This window comes from Oreochromis niloticus, linkage group LG22 (assembly GCF_001858045.2).
Source record: "Oreochromis niloticus isolate F11D_XX linkage group LG22, O_niloticus_UMD_NMBU, whole genome shotgun sequence".
NCBI classification, from domain to species: Eukaryota; Metazoa; Chordata; class Actinopteri; order Cichliformes; family Cichlidae; genus Oreochromis; species Oreochromis niloticus.
Window position 1 is genome coordinate 36,826,992 of NC_031985.2, and position 20,077 is coordinate 36,847,068.

Here is a 20,077-nt window from a genome sequence, read left to right on the forward strand (position 1 = left end):
TAGCATGGCTGTGGTGTCTATCAATGTATGCTCTCGGTGTTTGCTGATATCAAACTGTGGTATGAGGACCACTGTGGGTAATCTTTGTAGTGATACTCACTCCTTTTTTTTTTTTTTTAATTTTTTATTTAGACCTGGTTTAATTCTGGTATAGTTGAATATTTGTATATAATCCCCGCAGCTGTCAGACTCTATAACAGGGGTCAGCAGCCTTTCTTAAAACTGAGAGCTAGATAAAATAGTGAACAGTTTGGTTCATCTTTAGTTATATGGTTCTATCTAGCATATTCTATCTTGATAAGCTATGTCTTATCACAGGTTAATTTTTCAAAAATATTAACAATGATTTAAGCAAGGAAAGGGCTACATGTCAACATACAACTCTTCATTTCTATTAATGTCTTACTTCATTCCTACCTGATTGACATGTCTAGGAATTATGAGTGATTGGCTCACTGTAGGGGTAAAAGTTGTTACCAATCAAATTATGATATGGTAAAGTTAAAACAAAACACAACTGACTGTTTTATATTATATCTAATATATGTTATGTAATTATCCTTATAATTACAAAATGTTTTATGTAAGATTTATGTTTTATAATTTAAATCTGACATCACAAAAGTATTTTGGAATTTGAATAATGTATTTTGTAACTGCAGTACACATAATACTAATTTTGAACAATTTTGTCCAGGTTCCTTGCCACCGGGGACTCCTTCAGGACCATCGCGTTCAGTTTCAGAGTCGGTGTGTCCACAGTGTGCCAGATCAACCCCCAGGTAGCGACGGCCATCTGGGACTGTCTAGTGGACGACTTCATGGCTGTGCCTTCACCTGGAGACTGGCGGTCCATCACAGAGGGATTCCAGGAGCGCTGGAACTTCCCTCTCTGCTGTGGAGCTCTGGATGGGAAACACGTCCAGACAAAGGCACCCCATATATCACATAGGAGACACACACATTGATATACACGAAATATTTATTCCATTTCTTTTTTTGTGGTGCCCAAATTTATGCACCCGCTTGATTTTGTTTAAACAATTATTGCACACTCTTTGTAAATCCAGTAAACTTCTTTTCACTTCTCAAATATCACTGTGTGTGTCTCCTGTATGATATATTTAACTGACATTTTTTATTGTAACAACCAACGATTGATACAGGAAAATAATGGCTATTAACAAGGTTGCCCAAACTTTTGCATCCCACTGTATTAGTATATTCTGTCATTAGTATAATATGAAATAAATTCTACATGTGTCAAGTCGTGTGCCAACATTTGCTGTGTAGTAGAACTGAGACATTAGTCATTATAAAAATTTATTTGAAATAATATTAAAATTCTCAAACAGAAAAACATTAAACATAAATATATAAAATATAAGTATTTACAGAGAGACAGGAATAAAAAGGACCCAGCTGCTCTTCAGAGCAGGAACAAGGCTGAGGAGGAAATGCTCCATTGGAGACTGGCGTGGCCTCTTCAGGGACACCAGGATGGCCAGCTCCACCACCGATGGACCGTCCTGGGACCAGTCCCTCACCTGCCTCGGAGCTGTCCTCCTCTCTGGGCCTGTAAAACAGCACAAAACACAAAGAAATGAGAAGGCTGCTACTAGATTTTAATTTCAACATTGAAAAAAAAAACAGGATATAATCAGATTAGTTGTAGATATTTAGTAAAGGTGATCACAAGGGAATCCCACTGAGTAAAAAGCTATCAGTGCTTGCTGTACATCTGATGCTACAATTGCATACCTGTGGGTGCAGCAGCAGGAGCTCAGGGACTGGGGAGCAAGGAGAAGCAACAGGGGATGCTCTGCTGCAGAATCAGCTGGTTCTATCAAGACAATATTAAATGTTAACAGGTTGAATACAATAATCATAGCAAAAGTATATACAGTGGTCCCTCATTTATTGCAGCAGGGGTTGTCAGAATAACGAGCCCCTCGCCACGCACTTTATACACTTTTTTCCCCACACGCATGAACATTAGTCACAGTTCTCACAAGTTGATTCTCAAAGTGCAAACCTTTGTAGATTGCAAAACGTAAAAGTATTATGCCGTGTTTTGTCTTCATCTGCCTGCCACTTTCGTGCGCCTTGTTCCCTTGCGGTGCAGGTGTCTATTTCCGAATGAGGGTCATAGTTATGGGTGTTTTTGTGCTGTTTTATCTATTGGACGTGATGGTTATAAAAACAAAACATGATAAATTTGACAAGCGCAGGAGACATGACACGGAGGAGATTTGTCAATTGGGCTGCAGAATGCAATGCGCATTGTTGATAGCTGTCCGGTGCAATGAAGAGAAATCTGCGGAAAGGCGAGGCAGTGACGGGTCGGATGGACAGCGGGACCACTGTGTGCTGTTTGTTAATAAACAAAATATATTCCTATATGACAACACGCATAAATTAACTGCCTACATTAATTCATTGTTAACATACCTTCTGACTGACACTCCCCTGCTGCCTCTACGGGCTGTCCCGCGTCCTCGGGGGGGGAGGAGTTCTCCACGGTCCGCACCATATTGCCGCTAGTCTCCCGCGGTGTGAGGAAGGGGTCCAGAAACCCCATGACCGCGAAGAACTTCCATCTCCTCCCCGATCCTGCTGCAGACCCGCTCCTCTTCTCCTTCTCCGTCCTCTTCTCCTTATTATAGGTGTCCCTGAGGCTCTTCCACTTTCTCCTGCAGATGTCCTCTGAATGAACACATTATCTTGTTAGCGAAACGGTATTTGTACATCAGTGTGGAAATAGCGGGACAGTAGGCGGGCTTGCTAGCTTTTGCGCGGCTTCATCGGGTCAGTCTGAAGATTGAAGAGAAGGGTGAATGAACTTACCAGGCTGCCCGATCTCCTCACTTATGTGCCTCCAAGCTAGGTCCTTTTTATTCCTGTCTCGATAAAAGTAGCAGCTGGCATCATATAGCTCTGGATGGTTGGCCACGGCACTGATGAGCTTTTCCTCCATATTGATTGACGTATGAAGGGCTTTGGCTGGATCTGCCCTTTTGACCTAGGTCAGAGCCACGTCACCAGCCTCCTGCTTGGTTGACGCGGCGCGATTTGACGCTGGAGTTCAAATTTTCCAACTCGAGCAGTAGGCGCGATACGCGCGTATGCACAAAATGCAACACAAAAACTGACGCGTGTGATTTTTTTTTCGCGAGTCAAACGCGCCAGACGCGCTACACTGATGCGCGTTTCACGAGTTTTGGCGTTTTCGCGACGCAAATCTGCTTCCGAATTTTCGCCGGACGCGGAATCGCGTGTCATCGTGCTCTTTCCATTGACTTTACATGTAAACCTGACGCTCTGGCCGCCTCTATCGCGTTCGGTGTGAACGCACCGTAAGGATATTTGGCATGCAAACTGGGGAAGCCAGGGATCAAACCACCAACCTTCCAACCAGCAGCTGACCTGCTCTACCTCCTGAGCTACAGCCACCCCTAGAAAAAAATTATCCAGCATCAGTGCCATGTCAACATCTCGGCGATGCATGATTATTTGGATAGCTCCTTATCACTAACCGAACCACCATACAGATCAGAGATGAATGTCACTGTAGCTATGTCAAATAGGGCTTTCATGGCAGTGGGGTTTGTATGAAAGTACATTTCACTTGGTATGAGTGAATCAGATTGTGTTTGACACCTCAGCTCTGTACAGTCTAGGATCACCTGGGTATGCTGAAGTGCATAGTGCGCAGAGTTACTTTCGGCAGAGTCAATAGCTACAGACCTCCAAACTTCATATGACCTTTAGATTAGCTCAAGAACAGTGTATAGAGAGCTTCATGGATCAGAGCCTTACATCACCAAGCACAATGCAAAATGCCAGATTATCTAAAGCACACCACCACTGGGCTCTAGAGCAGTGGAGACATTTGGTGGATGGAGATGTTATGGTGTGGGGCTGTTTTTCAGGAGTTGGACTCCGGCTTTGAGTTCCAGTTAAATTAAAGGCCTCAGGGTACCAACACATTTTGGACAATTTCATGCTCCCAACTTTGTCAGAACAGTTTGGTGATAGGTCCATAGGTCCATAAAGACATGGATGAGCATGTTTGGTGTGGAAGAACTTGACTGTCCTGCACAGTCCTTACCTCAACCCACCTTTGGAATGCTGTTTCTATGCTTGAACGCTGAAATTTGTCTGAAACTCTCCAAATAAGCCATTCCTCTGCAGATGATGAGTAAGCTGTTTTACAGCTGGTCTTTCAAGAATTTTTGAGTTAAAAGGAAGATTGGAAATAGGCCTTTAATTAGCTAAGACATCTTGGTCAAGTGATGCCTTTTTAAGTAACGGTTTTCCAGCTTAAAGGCCTGTAGTATATAGCCAATTAATAGTGATAGACTGATCAAATATAGGACTGAAACATGAATTAATGGTTGCATTTCATTGAGCAGTCTTGTAGGAATGGGGTCTAAAAGACACGTTGATGTTTTGCAGAAAGTGATTACTGAAGCTGCCTCAGAAAGATCAATTAGAGAAAAAGACTAAATAAATATCAACAGTACTGAAAGTAGTTGTACATAATATTACGTCTGTGAGATGAGTAATTTTTTTCTCTAATTGTTAAAATTTTGTTTGTGAAGAAGTTCATGAAGTCATTACTAGGAATAGTTGGTTTGAAGTCTGGCTACAGTGCTGAAGAGTAACCTAGGGTGGTTCTTATTTTCTTCATTCAATGATGAACAGTAAGATGTTCTAGCTTTGGGAAGGGCTTTTTATATAAAGCAGCAAACTGTTTTTCCAGGCTAAATGATGATCTTCTAAATTTGTGACATGCCATTTCCACTTCAACTTACAAGGTATCTGCTTTAAGGTGTGCATTTGAGTGTTACACCGGTGTCAAGTATTTCTGATTTGAAGCTCTCTCTTTCAGAGGAACTACAGTATCCAGAGTCGTACGCAGTGAAGAAGTAAAATTATTAACAAGATAATCAACCTCTGTAGGAGTAAGGTATCTGCTTTGCACTGCGTTGGCACAAGACATAGAAGAAGGATGAATTATATCCTTAAACAGCACTTTCAGAAAGACTACTGTGTGGAAATCTATTCCCCAATGCTGTGTAATCCATTATTGTAAATTTCAGTCTTATCAGGAAATGATCAGACAATAGAGAGTTTTCAGGAAATACTGTTTAATGTTCAGTTTCTATGTCTGAACAAGATCTAGGATGTGATTAAAGTTGTGGGTGAGTTCTTTTACATTTTGAATGAAGCCAATTAAGCCTAATAATAGGCTAAATGCTGTGTTGAGGCTGTCATTTTTAGTGTCTACATGGATGCTAAAATCCCCCACAATCATTATTTTATGATTACTGAGCCGAGCACTAAATCAGGTAAAAAGTCAGAGAAATCAGACAGAACCTAGGCATAGGTAGATGATAGATGCCAAATGATGAACAAATGATAAAAAAGAGAGATTATTTGTGCATTACATGTGACAATATATGTGGTCCGAGAAGAAAGATAAAAAGATAAATGTTTGTTGTCTGGCACAATGCAAAAGCATCTCCTACCATTAGCTGTCTGAGCTAGCTGGTGGTACAGATTGTTTGACTCTTCTACTGGGGGGTCTGTGCTTCAGAACTGTCTTGGGTACAGTAGTTGTGAAAATTAGCTGTTGCAGTGATGACGATGTAGCATCTTCTTGGTTTGAAACAAAGTGAAAGCACTGGAAACGACTCTTCGAAACACCTAACATGGTTTCTATCAGACTTCAAATGTGCAAAAACAATCTTGTGGTTTCTGTATTCCTTAGCATAATCTCCTTAAACATTAGAAAATGTTCTCTAAATCTGGTTTTGTCAAACTGGTGCAGCAGGTCTCTTGGTTGGTACTTATGCATTTCAATTTAACCACAAAAAAGACTACGCTATAGATAGCTAATGAACTGGCTTAGATTATTGCCCATTAAAATGATCACAGACCATACTTGGACTTCAGAAAGTCCAACACAATATTGTCTCATATTTTATAGGTTTACTGAGCACACACAAACACACAGTTCCATAATCATCTACTGTGTGTTGAATTTAGTTCTGCTTCCTTTGTATTATTTCCTTTGTTCTTTTTCAGGTCATCTATTAACCTCCTCTTGTGTGCTCCCTGTTCCAAAGAAGTTTGGATTTTGTTGGGTTTTTTCCCCCTCTATGGATATTCTACATACATCTTAATTAAAGGTTAGTTTTCAGTTTAACTTCTGGTTTCTAAGTAGTCACACCCAGGCCTGACTACTACCACACCTGTTCTCAATAAAGAAATAAAAAATCACTTTAAAAGGAAATGCCTGGCAAAGTGGGGTTGACCAAAAGATCCTCAAAAGACAGACATCACGCTGCGATCCAAGGAAATTCAGGAAGAAATGAGAAGCAAAGTAATAGGGATCTCTCAGTCTGGAACGGATTATAAAGCCATCTTTAAAGCTATGGGACAGTCAGAGCCATTATCCACAAATAGTGACAAATCTTTCCTCACTTGCCTCAGTAAAGGTCAGTGTTCATGACACCATAAGAAATATACTAAGGCAAAACTGGCCTGCATGTCAGAGTTCCAAGACAAAAACCAGTGCTGAGCAAAAGGAACATAAAGGCTCGTTTCAGTTTTGCCAGAAAATATTTTGAAACATCCCGAAGGAGAATGTCCGGCCATCTGTTCGCGACCAGAAGCTAAAGCACACTTGGGTTCTGCAGCAGGACAATGATCCAAAACAGACTTTGGAGTGGCATAGTCAAAGTCCTGACCTAAATCCGATTGAGCTGCTGTCGCATGACCTTAAAAAGGCGGTTCATGCTCAAAAACCCTCCAATGTGGCTGAACTAATTGAATAATAAACACCATCATTTAGAAGCTGTGTTTTGTGCTTGCTTGTTTTATCTTTGTTTAGTATTTAAATTTGTTTAAAAACTGTGACAAACATAGAAACTTTTTCACACCACTATATTAATGTGAGCAGGCAGCTGCCGGTATTCTTCTCTAAAATTATGCGAACCTGCTCTCATCTGTGAAGAGAACGGCATGCCAGTGGCAGACCAGCCAGTTTTGATTGGTGCTGAACTGTGAACACAAGTCACACCAAAGGATTGGCATTGTTTGTTCTGTTCACCGTTGCACAAAAACATTGGTCGTGAGTTGATGCCTTTCTACAGTCCTGTCCTGATTTCCTCATGTCTCTTGTAAAGCCCAACTAATAATGGTACTTTTCTGCAATTTTAGGCCCAATTAATTGTATTAGAACAGTGTTTGGCCATATTAGTAGGTCATTTCAATATTTTACACATGTAACTATATTTATTTAGTATACAAAATCTGTTAAAATACCAAAGATTTCATGTAAATTTAAAGCTAAAACAACTGTATTTTAATTCAATGTGCAATAAGAAGAACCAGTTTCAAATTAATGGTCTAGTGCAGAGGTATAAATATTTATGTAATACTTAATTTCAGGCAGGCAGAAGGCTTTATCATTAGGAAAAGCTGTCAAACCTAAGACACCCCAACCTTTCACCCCAACCGGTCGCAGCAGATGGCCGCCCCTCCCTGAGCCTGGTTCTGCCGGAGGTTTCTTCCTGTTAAAAGGGAGTTTTTCCTTCCCACTGTCGCCAAAGTGCTTGCTCATAGGGGGTCATATGATTGTTGGGTTTTTCTCTGTATTTATTATTGTGCTATCTATTGTACAATATAAAGCGCCTTGAGGCGACTTTTGTTGTGATTTGGCGCTATATAAATAAAATTGAATTGAATTGAATTGAATTGAATTGAAAATGCAGGTAAAAATCTATGCACTCAGTCACATTTACCAAAGCTGTCCAATGGACCACACTGGAGTCTTTGCCTGACTGATTCTGGCCCCCGTTTGGAGTGTATTTTATGAGGCTGATTAAACTAATAACTGATTTCCTACCGATTTTAAAGATTTGATGATTTTTAGCTAGTGTCCCCAAATTAATCGCTAATCAGGTTAATTTGATATCAGGTCAACTGTTGGTCAGGTTAATCAGATATCCTTCCTTCAAAGGCTTGATAAATAAAACAGAAGCCCTAACATTAATGTTTGTACTGCCTCATGATGGTAATCCCTGCACTGGTGAGCAGTGTTGAGCTTGTACAGTTGTGCAAGAAAGGACAAACCATAAAAAGATGCTGCTGCTCCTGTTACTGCTTTTTAAAAAAAAATTTATTCAGAAAGTCATACTCTCGCTTGCATAAAGATTATAAATCTTTGTTGCAAGACAGAGATTAAGAATCTTTTTTGAAAGCGTGTGCACGATCATGACAGGCATGATGACAAGGAGTAAGTCAAACTCCCAGAGAAAATCTGTGCAAGCACCAGTAACAAACTACTGAGAGACAAAGGTGTGCGGGATTCAAACCCAAGACATTTCTGTTGTGTGGCAGCTGTGACAACTACAGAGCAACAGCCATCATGACACCTATTAGAGTCCTTGACTCAGTAGGTCATTACAAAACACACAGTTTTGTTGTGTGCTGTGAGTACAAACAGTGGCTTTACTTCAGTAAAATAATTTCTGCAATGCACTTCTTTCCTTTGTGACTAAATTGCTTTCAGTGCTGAGTTTGCTTGCATGAACATTGCTGTGACCTTCTGATGGAGATGGTCCCCTGGGCTTCATCTAGATAATGGATGCTCACTTGTGGGCGGGGGACGATGTGAAAGGAATATTGATAATCCACTGTCTGGGATAAAGAGGAAATGAGCTTCACCTCAGACACAGAATTTGCTGCATGGACAGTAAATATCAAGTAAATGGTAATATTTTAATAAGTATGACTTAATGTGACTTCAATAGGTAAAAATCTTTATGCCAAACTGAAAATATTTGTACAAATGTATATTGTTTTACAGATTAGCACAACAGAACATGATCCTGCAATTAGAAACAATTAGAAAACAATCAATGAGTGATTGTTTAATAGCATTTTTAATTTGGGCGTGTTCTGCTGAGTTAAACTGACCATTCAAAGTGTTTATATCACCCATTTTTGTCTCTGCTCTCACAGATGTTGATTGTGCTGTTATTACATATATTACAGCTTTTGTAGGGTACTACTCTGCGCCTCCTAAACAGAAAGCCTCAAATCCGAAGTGCTTGACTCCCTGGCATAACTTTAAAATGGACACCACAGCAGATAAGCTCTAAACTGGAGAGGAAATGGCATCTAACCAATTTAGATGATCTTTAGATGATCTTCAATTAGCTTAGAAAAAGCACTTGATAAAGCTAGGACATCTTACGATTCTTTATTGATTGAATAATTAAGAACAACCCCTTTTCAGCACTGTAGCCTTAACCAGCTATGACTTCGTGACTTTTCTTCGTGACTTCATTAATCTATCGACAAAATTTTAACCAGAGAAAAAAAAAAATCCATATTGTATGTGACTGCTTTCAGTACTGCTGACATTTATTTATGCTTTTTCTCTCTGATTGCTCTTTCTGGGTTGCTTCCTCCAAACCATCAGCATATCTATCCATCAGTGACTCCATTCCTTCAAAACTGCTCAGAGAAGCCGTACCATTAATTAATGCTTCAATCAATGATTAATCTAATCCTATTAGTACTTTAAGGTGGCAGTAATCAAACTATTACTTTGAAAGCCATCACTTGACCCAGCTGTCTTAGACAATTAGAGACCAATCTCCAACCTTCCTTTTATTTATAAAAATCTTCAAAGAGCAGCTGTAAAGCAGCTAACAGATCATCTGCAGAGGAATGGCTTATTTGAAGAGTTTCAGTCAGGTGTCAGAGCTCATCACAGTATAGAAGCAGCTTTAGTGAAGGTTACAAATGATCTTTCTATGGCATTTGAAAGTGGAATCTGTGCTTGTCCTGCTAGACCTTGGTTCAGCATTTGATAAAGTCGACCATAATATTTTATTATAGTGTTTAGAGCGTGTGGTAGGTATTAAAGGTACTGCGCTGCAGTGATTTAAATCATATTTATCACTCTCATTTCAATTTTATTTATAAGGCGCCAAATCACAATCAATTCAATTCAATTCAATTCAAGTTTTATTGTCATTGTCAAGAACAATGAAATTGTGTTTGGAGCTTCTACAACAAATAATAATAAATACTAAATTCCCCTTAGACCCAAGTGTGACTATTTAACCCAGTGTGACTTCAGTGCAATGAGACGATCCTTAGCAAAAACATGAGAATATGACAGGTAATGTTCATGGGACATTCAAACAAAGACCTGAGAAATATGACAAAGTGCAATCGCCTCAAAGCGCTTTATATTGTAAGGTAGGCCCTACCATAATACATACAAACAAAAACCCCACCCAGTGGAAAAACTCCCTTTTAACAGAAAGAAACCTCCAGCTGAACCAGGCTCAGGGAGGGACGGGGCCATCTGCTGTGACCGGTTGGGGAGAGAGAAGGAAGACAGGATAAAAGACATGCTGTGGAAGAGAATGCTGAGCTGAGGTCTAGCAGGACAAGCACAGCGTCCACCATCAGAGGCCATAAGAAGATCATTTGTAACCTTCACTAAAGCTCTTTCTATACTGTGATGAGCTCTGACACCTGTCTGAAACTCTTCAAATAAACCATTCCGCTGCAGATGATCACTACTCTGAGTGCTTGAGACCTCCAGCAGATCCAGGTTCAGGAAAGGAAGCCCAACAGGTTTTTACTACTATTGGTTGCTGTATGAGAGGAAAGAGTGTACAAAATAGAGAAATGGAGAAGCAAGGACAAAAATCAAACATTGGGAGAAAGGACATGAAGGTACACGGTTTTTTTTGTTTTTTTTATCTGCCATTTGGACTTTTGGCTTAAGCAAAACAAAGATTCATGTTTTGTTTATTAACTCTGTCTTCAAGTCTAGCAGACACTGGGACGTTGTGGAGCTAGAACAGCAAAATCTGGTTTTGGTAATGAAAAGAAAAAATGGCATTGAAAGATAAAAAAGAAATAGAAAAAGAAAACATTGGGATTAAAAATTATTTTGACACTTAAGAATAAGAGCTACAACTGAAAAAGGAAACATTGATACTGAATTAATAAAAAAGCATTTCTGGTGGGTTTTTAAAAATAAAATTTGATTACACTAACGGTTATTTTACATATACAGTTTCCTTTTTTCTCTTTTTTCCCCTCTGTTTTAGAGTTTAAATCGTGTGTCACTGTTTTGGGGTATGTGTGTGGGAGGGGCTGAGAGTTGGAGTTTTTTGCATATAATTTGCATTCCACAGACATTAACTGCCCATCTTCACTGAACAACTTTGTAATGGATGTTTCTAGTTCAGGTGGAATTCCTAAACAGCATGCAGGAGTTTTTCTTTGCTCTTTCTTGTTATATTTTGGAGCTGGGCTGGCTAAAAGAAGTTCACTGTTAACAAGCTTATTAGTTGCATACACATTTCCTGCAAGAGCAGCTCAGTCCTGTTAGCTAGATGACTTTCCTGCGATGCTCTTACCCCCTAGAATTTATGGGCTAGTGGTACTGCTGGTGCACAGGCTTCGTAAAGGCGCTAACACAAAATATTCAGCAGCCAAAGATCACAGGACAGCAAAAACTGGGAGTTTTTAGGATATCTTATAATAATGAATATAGTTATTATAGCATATAGTTAGGGCTGCATCAGGTGACAATCAATGTTCCCTCTAAACTGCGCACGTGCGCAATTGCGCACTGCTGGCACGGTCTCTGCGCACAGAAAATCTGCGTTGTGCACAAAAAAAATCTAACCTGAATTGAAATTAAAATTAAAACTTTAACAATTCTGTTTTGCAGTGTTAGTCAGTAAGTGACTGGCTGCTCCTGTATGGGATTAGAACGATGCCACCTTATCCTATAGTCCAGCCAATAATGCGATTCACATTCGTATATACGCAGCCAATCAACATGGTTGACAGGTAATGACAGCGTCCTTATGTGCCGACACCGGTGTTTTAGCTAGCAAAGCGGCGTGGCTGATGTGCAGTGAAGCCACATTAATGACAAGGTGTACAACCATTGGAGATGTGAGCAGGACAGACAGAACAATTGACGGAAAAAGTGTGGACTTTATACCAGTTTTTAAATTGTGTTGATAGGCCACGTAAAACCAGAGTTATGATAAAAATATCTGCAATGTTTGGTTTTCTTCCTGAATACTATCGTTATTTATATTTACTGCGGGAAGAAACGGTAAAAACGGCGTTTTATAAGGAAAACGCTCGAAAGCGCTCTCCACCTGTGAGCAAAACCAAAACCAAAAAAACCCCCCACCCTTTCCTATTGGTCGAAAAAAGTACCGTGTCGACCAATCAAAAAATGATACGGCAACGTGGCATCTAGTTGTTAAGAAACGGGGGGAAGTTTTAGGAGTGACGGCGGTGTTCTGAGATGTGAGAGATTTGAGACGTTTAGCGCAAATCTTGTGTAGTTAGTTGTAGTGTAGTCAATAGTTTTGTTGTGTGTGTCAGAACAATGAGGCGGCTGCTGAATGTTACAGGTGTTACAGGAGTGATACATCTCCTGTTGTCAGGCCTGCAGGTATCAGGCTGTTGTTCTCCTTTATCTCATAGTGGACAAAAATTATTTTTTGGAGTGGCACAAATAATTTGTGTGGCATCAGATTTGATGCAGAACAGCTGATTGTTCTGTAAATAGTTTAAAATGTTTATTTAAAAACACCTTGGCTGCATTAAAAAAAAAAAATAGCTGCAAAAAACTTTGTTGTTTGCCAAACTGAGTTACTTTTTTGAAGTAGTAACTATATAATTAATTGCCCAACATTGGTCATTATATACTGTATTTTGCAGACAGAGAGTTATAGGACTCTCCCAGACCACAGACTCATACTCATAATACAAGTCAGAGCTTTATGAAAAAAGAAAGAAAGAAAGAAAGTTGTGTTTTCAAAATTGGAGTTCAAGTTATTTTTACTTCCAATAGTGTTAACATACTACACTGGTCATGAACAAGATTTTTTAAATTTTCATTGTAAGTGGGCTAAAGCAGTTAATTAAAAGTAGTCTAACATAAATGTAAATGCTGTAATTTGATTATTTTAATAAACCATGTAACTTGGATGGATTAGATGCTGGCGTGACCACAGTGCACACGTCTGATGTCGCTCACAGTGGTCCAAGGGACCGCTCAGGGAGTTTGTGTGTTCGCTCAGACACATGAAATATTTGAGGGAACATTGGTGACAATGTGTTTCTTTTTCAGTCACCTTTTTCATGACTTGGTCTTGTCTTCCTCCCCTAACCCCAACCGGTCGCAGCAGATGGCCTCACCCCTCCCTGAGCCTGGTTCTGCCGGAGGTTTCTTCCTGTTAAAAAGGAGTTTTTTTCCTTCCCACTGTCGCCAAAGTGCTTGGTCATAGGGGGGTCATATGATTGTTGGGTTTTTCTTTGTATGTATTATTGTAGGGTCTACCTTACAATATAAAGCGCTTTGAAGTTTGGTGCTGTGTAAATAAAATTGAATTGAATTGAAGCTTAGTTTAAAAAAAACAACAACAAAGTGTGCTCTTCTGTTTTAGATACTGAGACACCATTTAACCTGCAGATGGAGGCAGCTGGGGGGTATTGTTGGGGTTTTCTCTATTTTCTTTGTATTATCGTAGGCACCTTACACTATAAAGCGCCTTGAGGCAACTCTTGTTGTGATGTGGCGTTATATAAATGAATTTTAATTGAATAAAAATTCAGTAAAAATTTGAGATGTTTTGAGTGTAGTGACTTAAACAAGGCAGTAGGGTTTGTTAGAGATCTTTGAGAACAAGCAGTTTATTATAGGCAGAACCATCATTTTAATTGGGACAACTCTTCCCATGAGTGATAAAGGTAAAGTATTCCAACTTCCAATCATCTTCTACTGTTCGTAGTAGAGGAATACGGTTCAATTGTTCAAAGATTGAGCACCTGGTGGAAAGATTTTTACTTAAATATCTAATGTTACCCAACTGTAGTACAGTGGTGGAGGTGCTCTGAAATTTACAATTCAAATTTATGTAAAACTGCCACAAAAAAAAATCCCAGTTTAGTCGCTCAAATGCCCAACCCTAAAGAGACATCTGTGGTTTGTAATTTGTTGATGGAGCAATAATCTATTACATGTGTATTATTGACTGAGTGTCTATCCTTGATAAAAAAAAAAACCTGTTTCGTCAGGATGTATTATGAATAGAGTAATTTTTTTCTCATTTTCTAGCGAGGGCAAAGTATTTGAAGTTGTTTTGTTAAGATGGGCAGCTAGCAGCGTCTGCGAAATGCAAATTATATGCAAATTACAACCAAGACTCACCTCCCAACCCCACCTTTATCATTTTTCATTTTTATTTTTTATTGTCAAAATTATTTTTTTAATACCAATGTAAGCTATTTTGTTTAATTTATTTATTTATCTTTTAGTGACATTTTTTGTTGTTGTTGTTGCTCAGTTTTTTTCAGTTCGTGCTGTTTTGGCTCAATAGAGAGTGGGACACTAAATAGCAGAGGTGTTCTGTTGGCATAATATGATTCTTTTAAGTCTTCATGATATGATTCAATTCAATTTAATTCAATTCAATTTAATTCAATTCAATTCAATTCAATTCAATTTTATTTATGTAGCGCCAAATCACAACAAAAGTCGCCTCAAGGCGCTTTATATTGTACAGTAGATACAGAGAAAAACCCAACAATCATATGACCCCCTATGAGCAAGCACTTTGGCGACAGTGGGAAGGAAAAACTCCCTTTTAACAGGAAGAAACCTCCAGCAGAACCAGGCTCAGGGAGGGGCGGCCATCTGCTGCGACTGGTTGGGGTGAGAGAAGGAAAACAGGATAAAGACATGCTGTGGAAGAGAGACAGAGATTAATAACAGATATGATTCAATGCAGAGAGGTCTATTAACACATGGTGAGTGAGAAAGGTGACTGATCATATGATCAAACCTAATTATCGAATTACTTTCTATGTTAGAAGAAAAATTTTTAAATTCAAGTCTGGATTTAACAGGCAGCCAATGAAGAAAATGGCTTATGAGAAATATAATATGTCTTTCCAGTGCCTGCTTGTACTCTGTAGTGTTTTGGTTCCACTGAAGCCTTTTCAGAGAGCCATTAGAACAAATTGACAGTAAGTAATTTCAATAGTCTAGCATATAAATGCATTAGTGATGGGAGGTCCAGCTCTTTTCAAAGATTCTGCTCTTTTGACTGAACTCCCTTTTAGGAACGTGCTCTTATAGCTCCCAAAAGGCTCTTTGTTTAGTATCAGGCAGTGCCTTCAATTTTAGCCTAAAGCGAGGGTGCTTTGCTCAAAACAGGACACTTTTCCAGGGTCAGTGGAAAGGAGCCAGAGGAGCGAGCACAAGTTCTACTCCAGCTTGCCCTGGAAGAGAGATGGGTGAGTGGTTCTTAGATGCTGAACAGGTTTGTTGTTTCATTTTACAAATTCTGCACTTTGCAGAATTCAGTAACATTGAAATGTAGCCAGATGCTGCTCCTTTTCCATTTTCACAAATTTCTTCACTTTCTTTTGATGCAAAAGAATGCTGCAGAACTCCACATTTACTCCTGTGTATCAGGAACAGTGTTGGTCAAGTTAACTGAAAAAAGTAATCAGTAACGAATTACTGTAATAAGGTAATAAAGCAATAGATCTTTCAGCCCAATTCTACTTTTTCTGCACAATCCATCACATAAAACTTAATCAAATGAAAAAGTCTTTATGCACTTTATGCACATTGCATCATGCAAAAAATTTAATTATATGTAACAGTGTTTAGCTTGAAGAAATTGTTGAACATTTAAACCTATTTTCTGCATATTCCAGCACATAAAATAAAATAATTTTTTTGTGTTTACACTCACTCTTTCAAATAGATGCAAGTAAAACACAGCAGAAAATAAATAAAATCAAAGACTCAGCGGTCCTGTTGCTTTATTTTCACCTGTTTAGCAGGAGTGGGGCGGGTGGAGGTTTGCCTGGTGCCACAGCGGTCATGTCAGTGGAGGGAACCGGGGCTTTCTCTGTGAATTTCACATTCCCGTGGCAGCGCGATGGGTACTTGCTCAGAAGTTCAGGGGTTTTTTTCGCTGTTAAAAGAAGTTTCCTTCCCATGCAGTGTGCAGCGGATGGTAATGTTTTTGTCACTTTTTATGGAATCAAACTCAAAGTGTGAGTACTTCCACGTTTTAAACGCTGCACGGTCATGCCCTCTCCCGCACTCGATATATTATCCATTGTTGATCTGCACTTGTCTGTTACAATGAACGTCGCACTCGCTAAAATCACGGTTTTGTAACGCAGTAACGCAGCGTGCTTACAGGAAAGTAACCATAATCTAATTACTTTTTCTGCAATAGTAATCCTTTACTTTACTAGTTAGTTGAAAAAAGTAATCGGATTAATGCGTTACTGCCCACCTCTGGAAGACAGGGTCCATTACATGAAGCTAAATTATATCAGATGAATACAATTCAAACAATGACAGCATATTTCTTCCAAAACCAGTAATATACTTTAATTCGTTTTTTAGGACAGAACAAGTGAAGTAGTAGTAAGTGCTTCACAAAAATGTTTCTGAACTTGCACTTCAGTTTATACTGTTTATAACCATTTATTGTCAATTAACCCCTGGTAGAGTAGAAAATGTGGCTAGAGCCAGAGGGAAAAGCAAAGGGAACAATGGAACGGGAATTCTGCAACAGAGGGAGAAGAGGTTACTGAATGGGTAAGGGAGTTTGAGGCTAAGGTGAGTATGTTTGAGGTGGTGTTTGCTTACTTCCAGGTCGGGGTATCCATGGAAGTGTCCCGTGTGAGGAGTAAAACAGCGAGAGGAGAGGGATTGTTTTCTGCATTTCCAGAAGCATCGTGACAGGCAGGAGGGCAGACAGGCTAGGAGGCAGAATGATGAGCCTAGTAGGAAACAGACCGTGGAAGTGGAATCAGAGAACCAGCGCTAGAGAGATTATGGCAGGAGGTGAGCCCAGAAGATTGTAACGAGGAGATCTAGACACAGGGAAGGAACAAGCAGGAGTGGAATACAGGTGAACCCTAGTTACCACTAAAGGTAGCAGGAAAAACTGGTGAGAAGTAGCAGGCAGCGCTAGTTTAAGAAGCCGTCCTGCTGATTGTTTGCAGATGAAGCCCAGGTGAGATGCTAGAAACTCCACCCCAGTGGGTGGACACTGAATGATGAAGTTTTTTCATTCCAAGACTGGAATGTTTTTCACCCATTTTCAGTTCAATCAAATTTAAAAAAAAATAAAAAATTTTGTCTTGGTTTTGTTTGTTTCTTTGTAGAGCTGGGCGATAGAACGATAACGACATGTATTGCGAAATAACTTTTTCTCGATAGAAAAATTTAACTATTGCGATAGGCCTCATCTCTCTTGTCCTCTTAAAAGAAAAAAAAGAACAGCCAATCCAAATTAAGTAGCGCAGAGCCGAACCAATCACAGCCGCAGCGTCACGTCACGTGACTTGTTACGTACAGCACAAGTGCCAAGGCGCACATGTGTATTTGTTTGGGAAGCAGCCAGCCGGGCTGCCCAGGTAATGGAGGAAATGAGTGTGCCGACTAGAGAAAAATCAACCGAGAGCGTGAGCGAAGGTTACCGAAGAAAAAACAGATGATGGTTCCAATGCCGGAGAGCTTGTCGAACGGAAGGGCCATAGAAGTTCCGTAGTGTGAAGGTATTTCAGCTATTTCAAGTCTGACAAAAAACAGAGTAGCGCGCACTGTAAATTGTGCCGAAAGCAAGTCTGGAAATACATGGGGGCCCGGCCCTGGCGCGGGGTGCCGCCGGTGCATCGAGCCACCTGGGGGGCTCTTCAACTGGTGGGGGAGGTTGTCACATCTTGCAGGAGCTTTCCTCTCTTCAGGAACTCTCTCTGCAGGAGGGGGAGATACAGGAGAGGTGGAGGAAGATCTCAGCCTGGGCGTCTATTGTCTTGTGTAGTCTGGAAGATGAGTGGATGATGGGGTGGGTGCAGTTTTCTCTGTGGTGGGGTCAGGTGAATTGTCCCGGGCTCTGTGGGGCCGGGCGGCGCTGCTGCACTGGGCCCCGGTCCGGATGGGCCTGGGCCCCCTTTCCCTGGCGGGTTGCACAGCATGGGGGTGCCTACTGGGGTCAGCGGGGGAGCTGGCCCCAGGGAGGGTCACTTGCCCCTCCCTTCCTTCCCTCCCCATCTCCAGCGGCCTCCCTCTTCCCGCTCCACCACAATCACCCACACATGCAGGGCCTTGGGGTAGGGGTGTGTCACCAGGGTGCAGAGGAGACATCCCCCCCCTCTGTCCCCTTCTGGCTGCCTCTGCCTCAATTTTATCCCACAACTTAGACATTCACATTACTCACACTCTCATTACACATACATATAGGATCTTGGAGGTGGGCACGCTACACGGATTCCAAACTACCATCAGGGTGTACACCTCACCCCTGGCGTCGTTGCCCACCTCTCAATTTTAAATACATGTAGACATTGAGGGCTAGCAGGAGGGGCTATACGCTTACCTGCTGCTCTGGCAGGTGGCTCCATGCCCTCCTGGGTTTTAAATGCACCTTAGAACACACATACATCAACAGTACATATGAGCGGGTGGAGGGAGGTTTGGAGTCTTCCTACACCCCCGTTCTCTGCGGCCTGCTGGAGCAGGGGGGCTAGGAGGAGGAGTTGGCCGTCCGACTGGGGTCTGGTGTATGGGGCCTCCCTGCTGCTGCGGAGTCGGGGCAGTCTGCTTCTCCCCACCGCAGGGAAAAGGGTTACACCACCTGAGTCTGGGTGCAGTTTCCCCCTCCAGGGGCAAGGGTACCTAGACTCGGGGCTTAGAGTACGCTTGGGGAGTGTGATTGTGTGTACAGCGTCTCTCTCTGTCTGTCTCCACGTTGGGTGAGTGTTGAGCAATTGTATATGAGAGCATGAGGGTGGAAATAGATGTTTGTATCTGTGTGTGCCTGTTTGTCTGTGTCTATATGTCAGGTTGGGTATCAGACGCCACCTCTCTGGGGACATCTCAGGCCCTCCAAGGTTTGGAGGCCCATCTCCCCCCACCACTTCCCCTGCCGGTGGCGGACGCCCTCAGACATCGGTGCGTTGGTGGTTCTCTGTCTCCGGGGGTGGGCGCCCAGGTACCCACCGGCTCACTCCTTGGCGGCTGCTTATTGGGGCCTGGAGCCTGGGGCTCGCTCGGGCCACTTTGGGGATGGGGTGCCCTTGGCCTCTCGGCCCGGGGCTCGGCCACTCAGGCACAGCTGGCTGCCGGCGGAGCTCACGGGCACGTCACTGCAACCCCCCTGGCTTCTGCTCCGCGGCTGCTGAGTGACCCCTCATCTGGGACTCTCCTCAGCTCTTTCTGGGATAGTGGCGCGGCTGCCCCTCTGTTGGTCTTCCTTGGTCTCTTGTGTTCTGGGGGCCTCTGGATGTCTGGAGTCTTGATCTCCTCCATACCTGCTTCATGCCCTGGAGGTCGGGGCAGTGGCCCCCCACACCCTCTAGCAGATCATTACATGAAGGAACCTTTTAAAAACAAGCGCGTTCATGCTCACAGGTGTACACACGGGTGATCACACACACAAACTACACCCTTTTTGGCTCCTACCTCAAAGCACACTGTGCGCTGTCGATCTCACGTGCTGCACAATAATGTTTAATATTTAGTATTTACTGTCATATTCCCATATATCATTGTGATCTTGTTTATTACTCTCGTTTTCTTCTGCTTGCTTTCTTTTTTCTTTCTCAACAGGTGATCCAGGTGATCGATATATGTATTTTTTGTCTGCTTATTCTGTTGGTTTTTGTTTTTTGCCCTTTTTCCCCGTCCCTCTTCTCAGGTTTTTTTCTTTCCCTCTTTCTTTCTCCACGTTCTCTCCTCCAGTCAAGTCTGTCCCGTATTCAGCAAGTGAAAATAAAATAAACAATAAAAAGTTGAATCAAATGGACCATTACGGCAAGGCTGGGATGGTCCATTTGGTAAAGTAAATCCGTTGGGCATCTTTCTTCGCCTTTAGACAATAATTCTGATGGCAAAAGAACCAAACGGGACAGGTTAAAAAAAAAAAAAAAAAAAAAAAAAAAAAAAAAAAAAGAGAAAAATCAA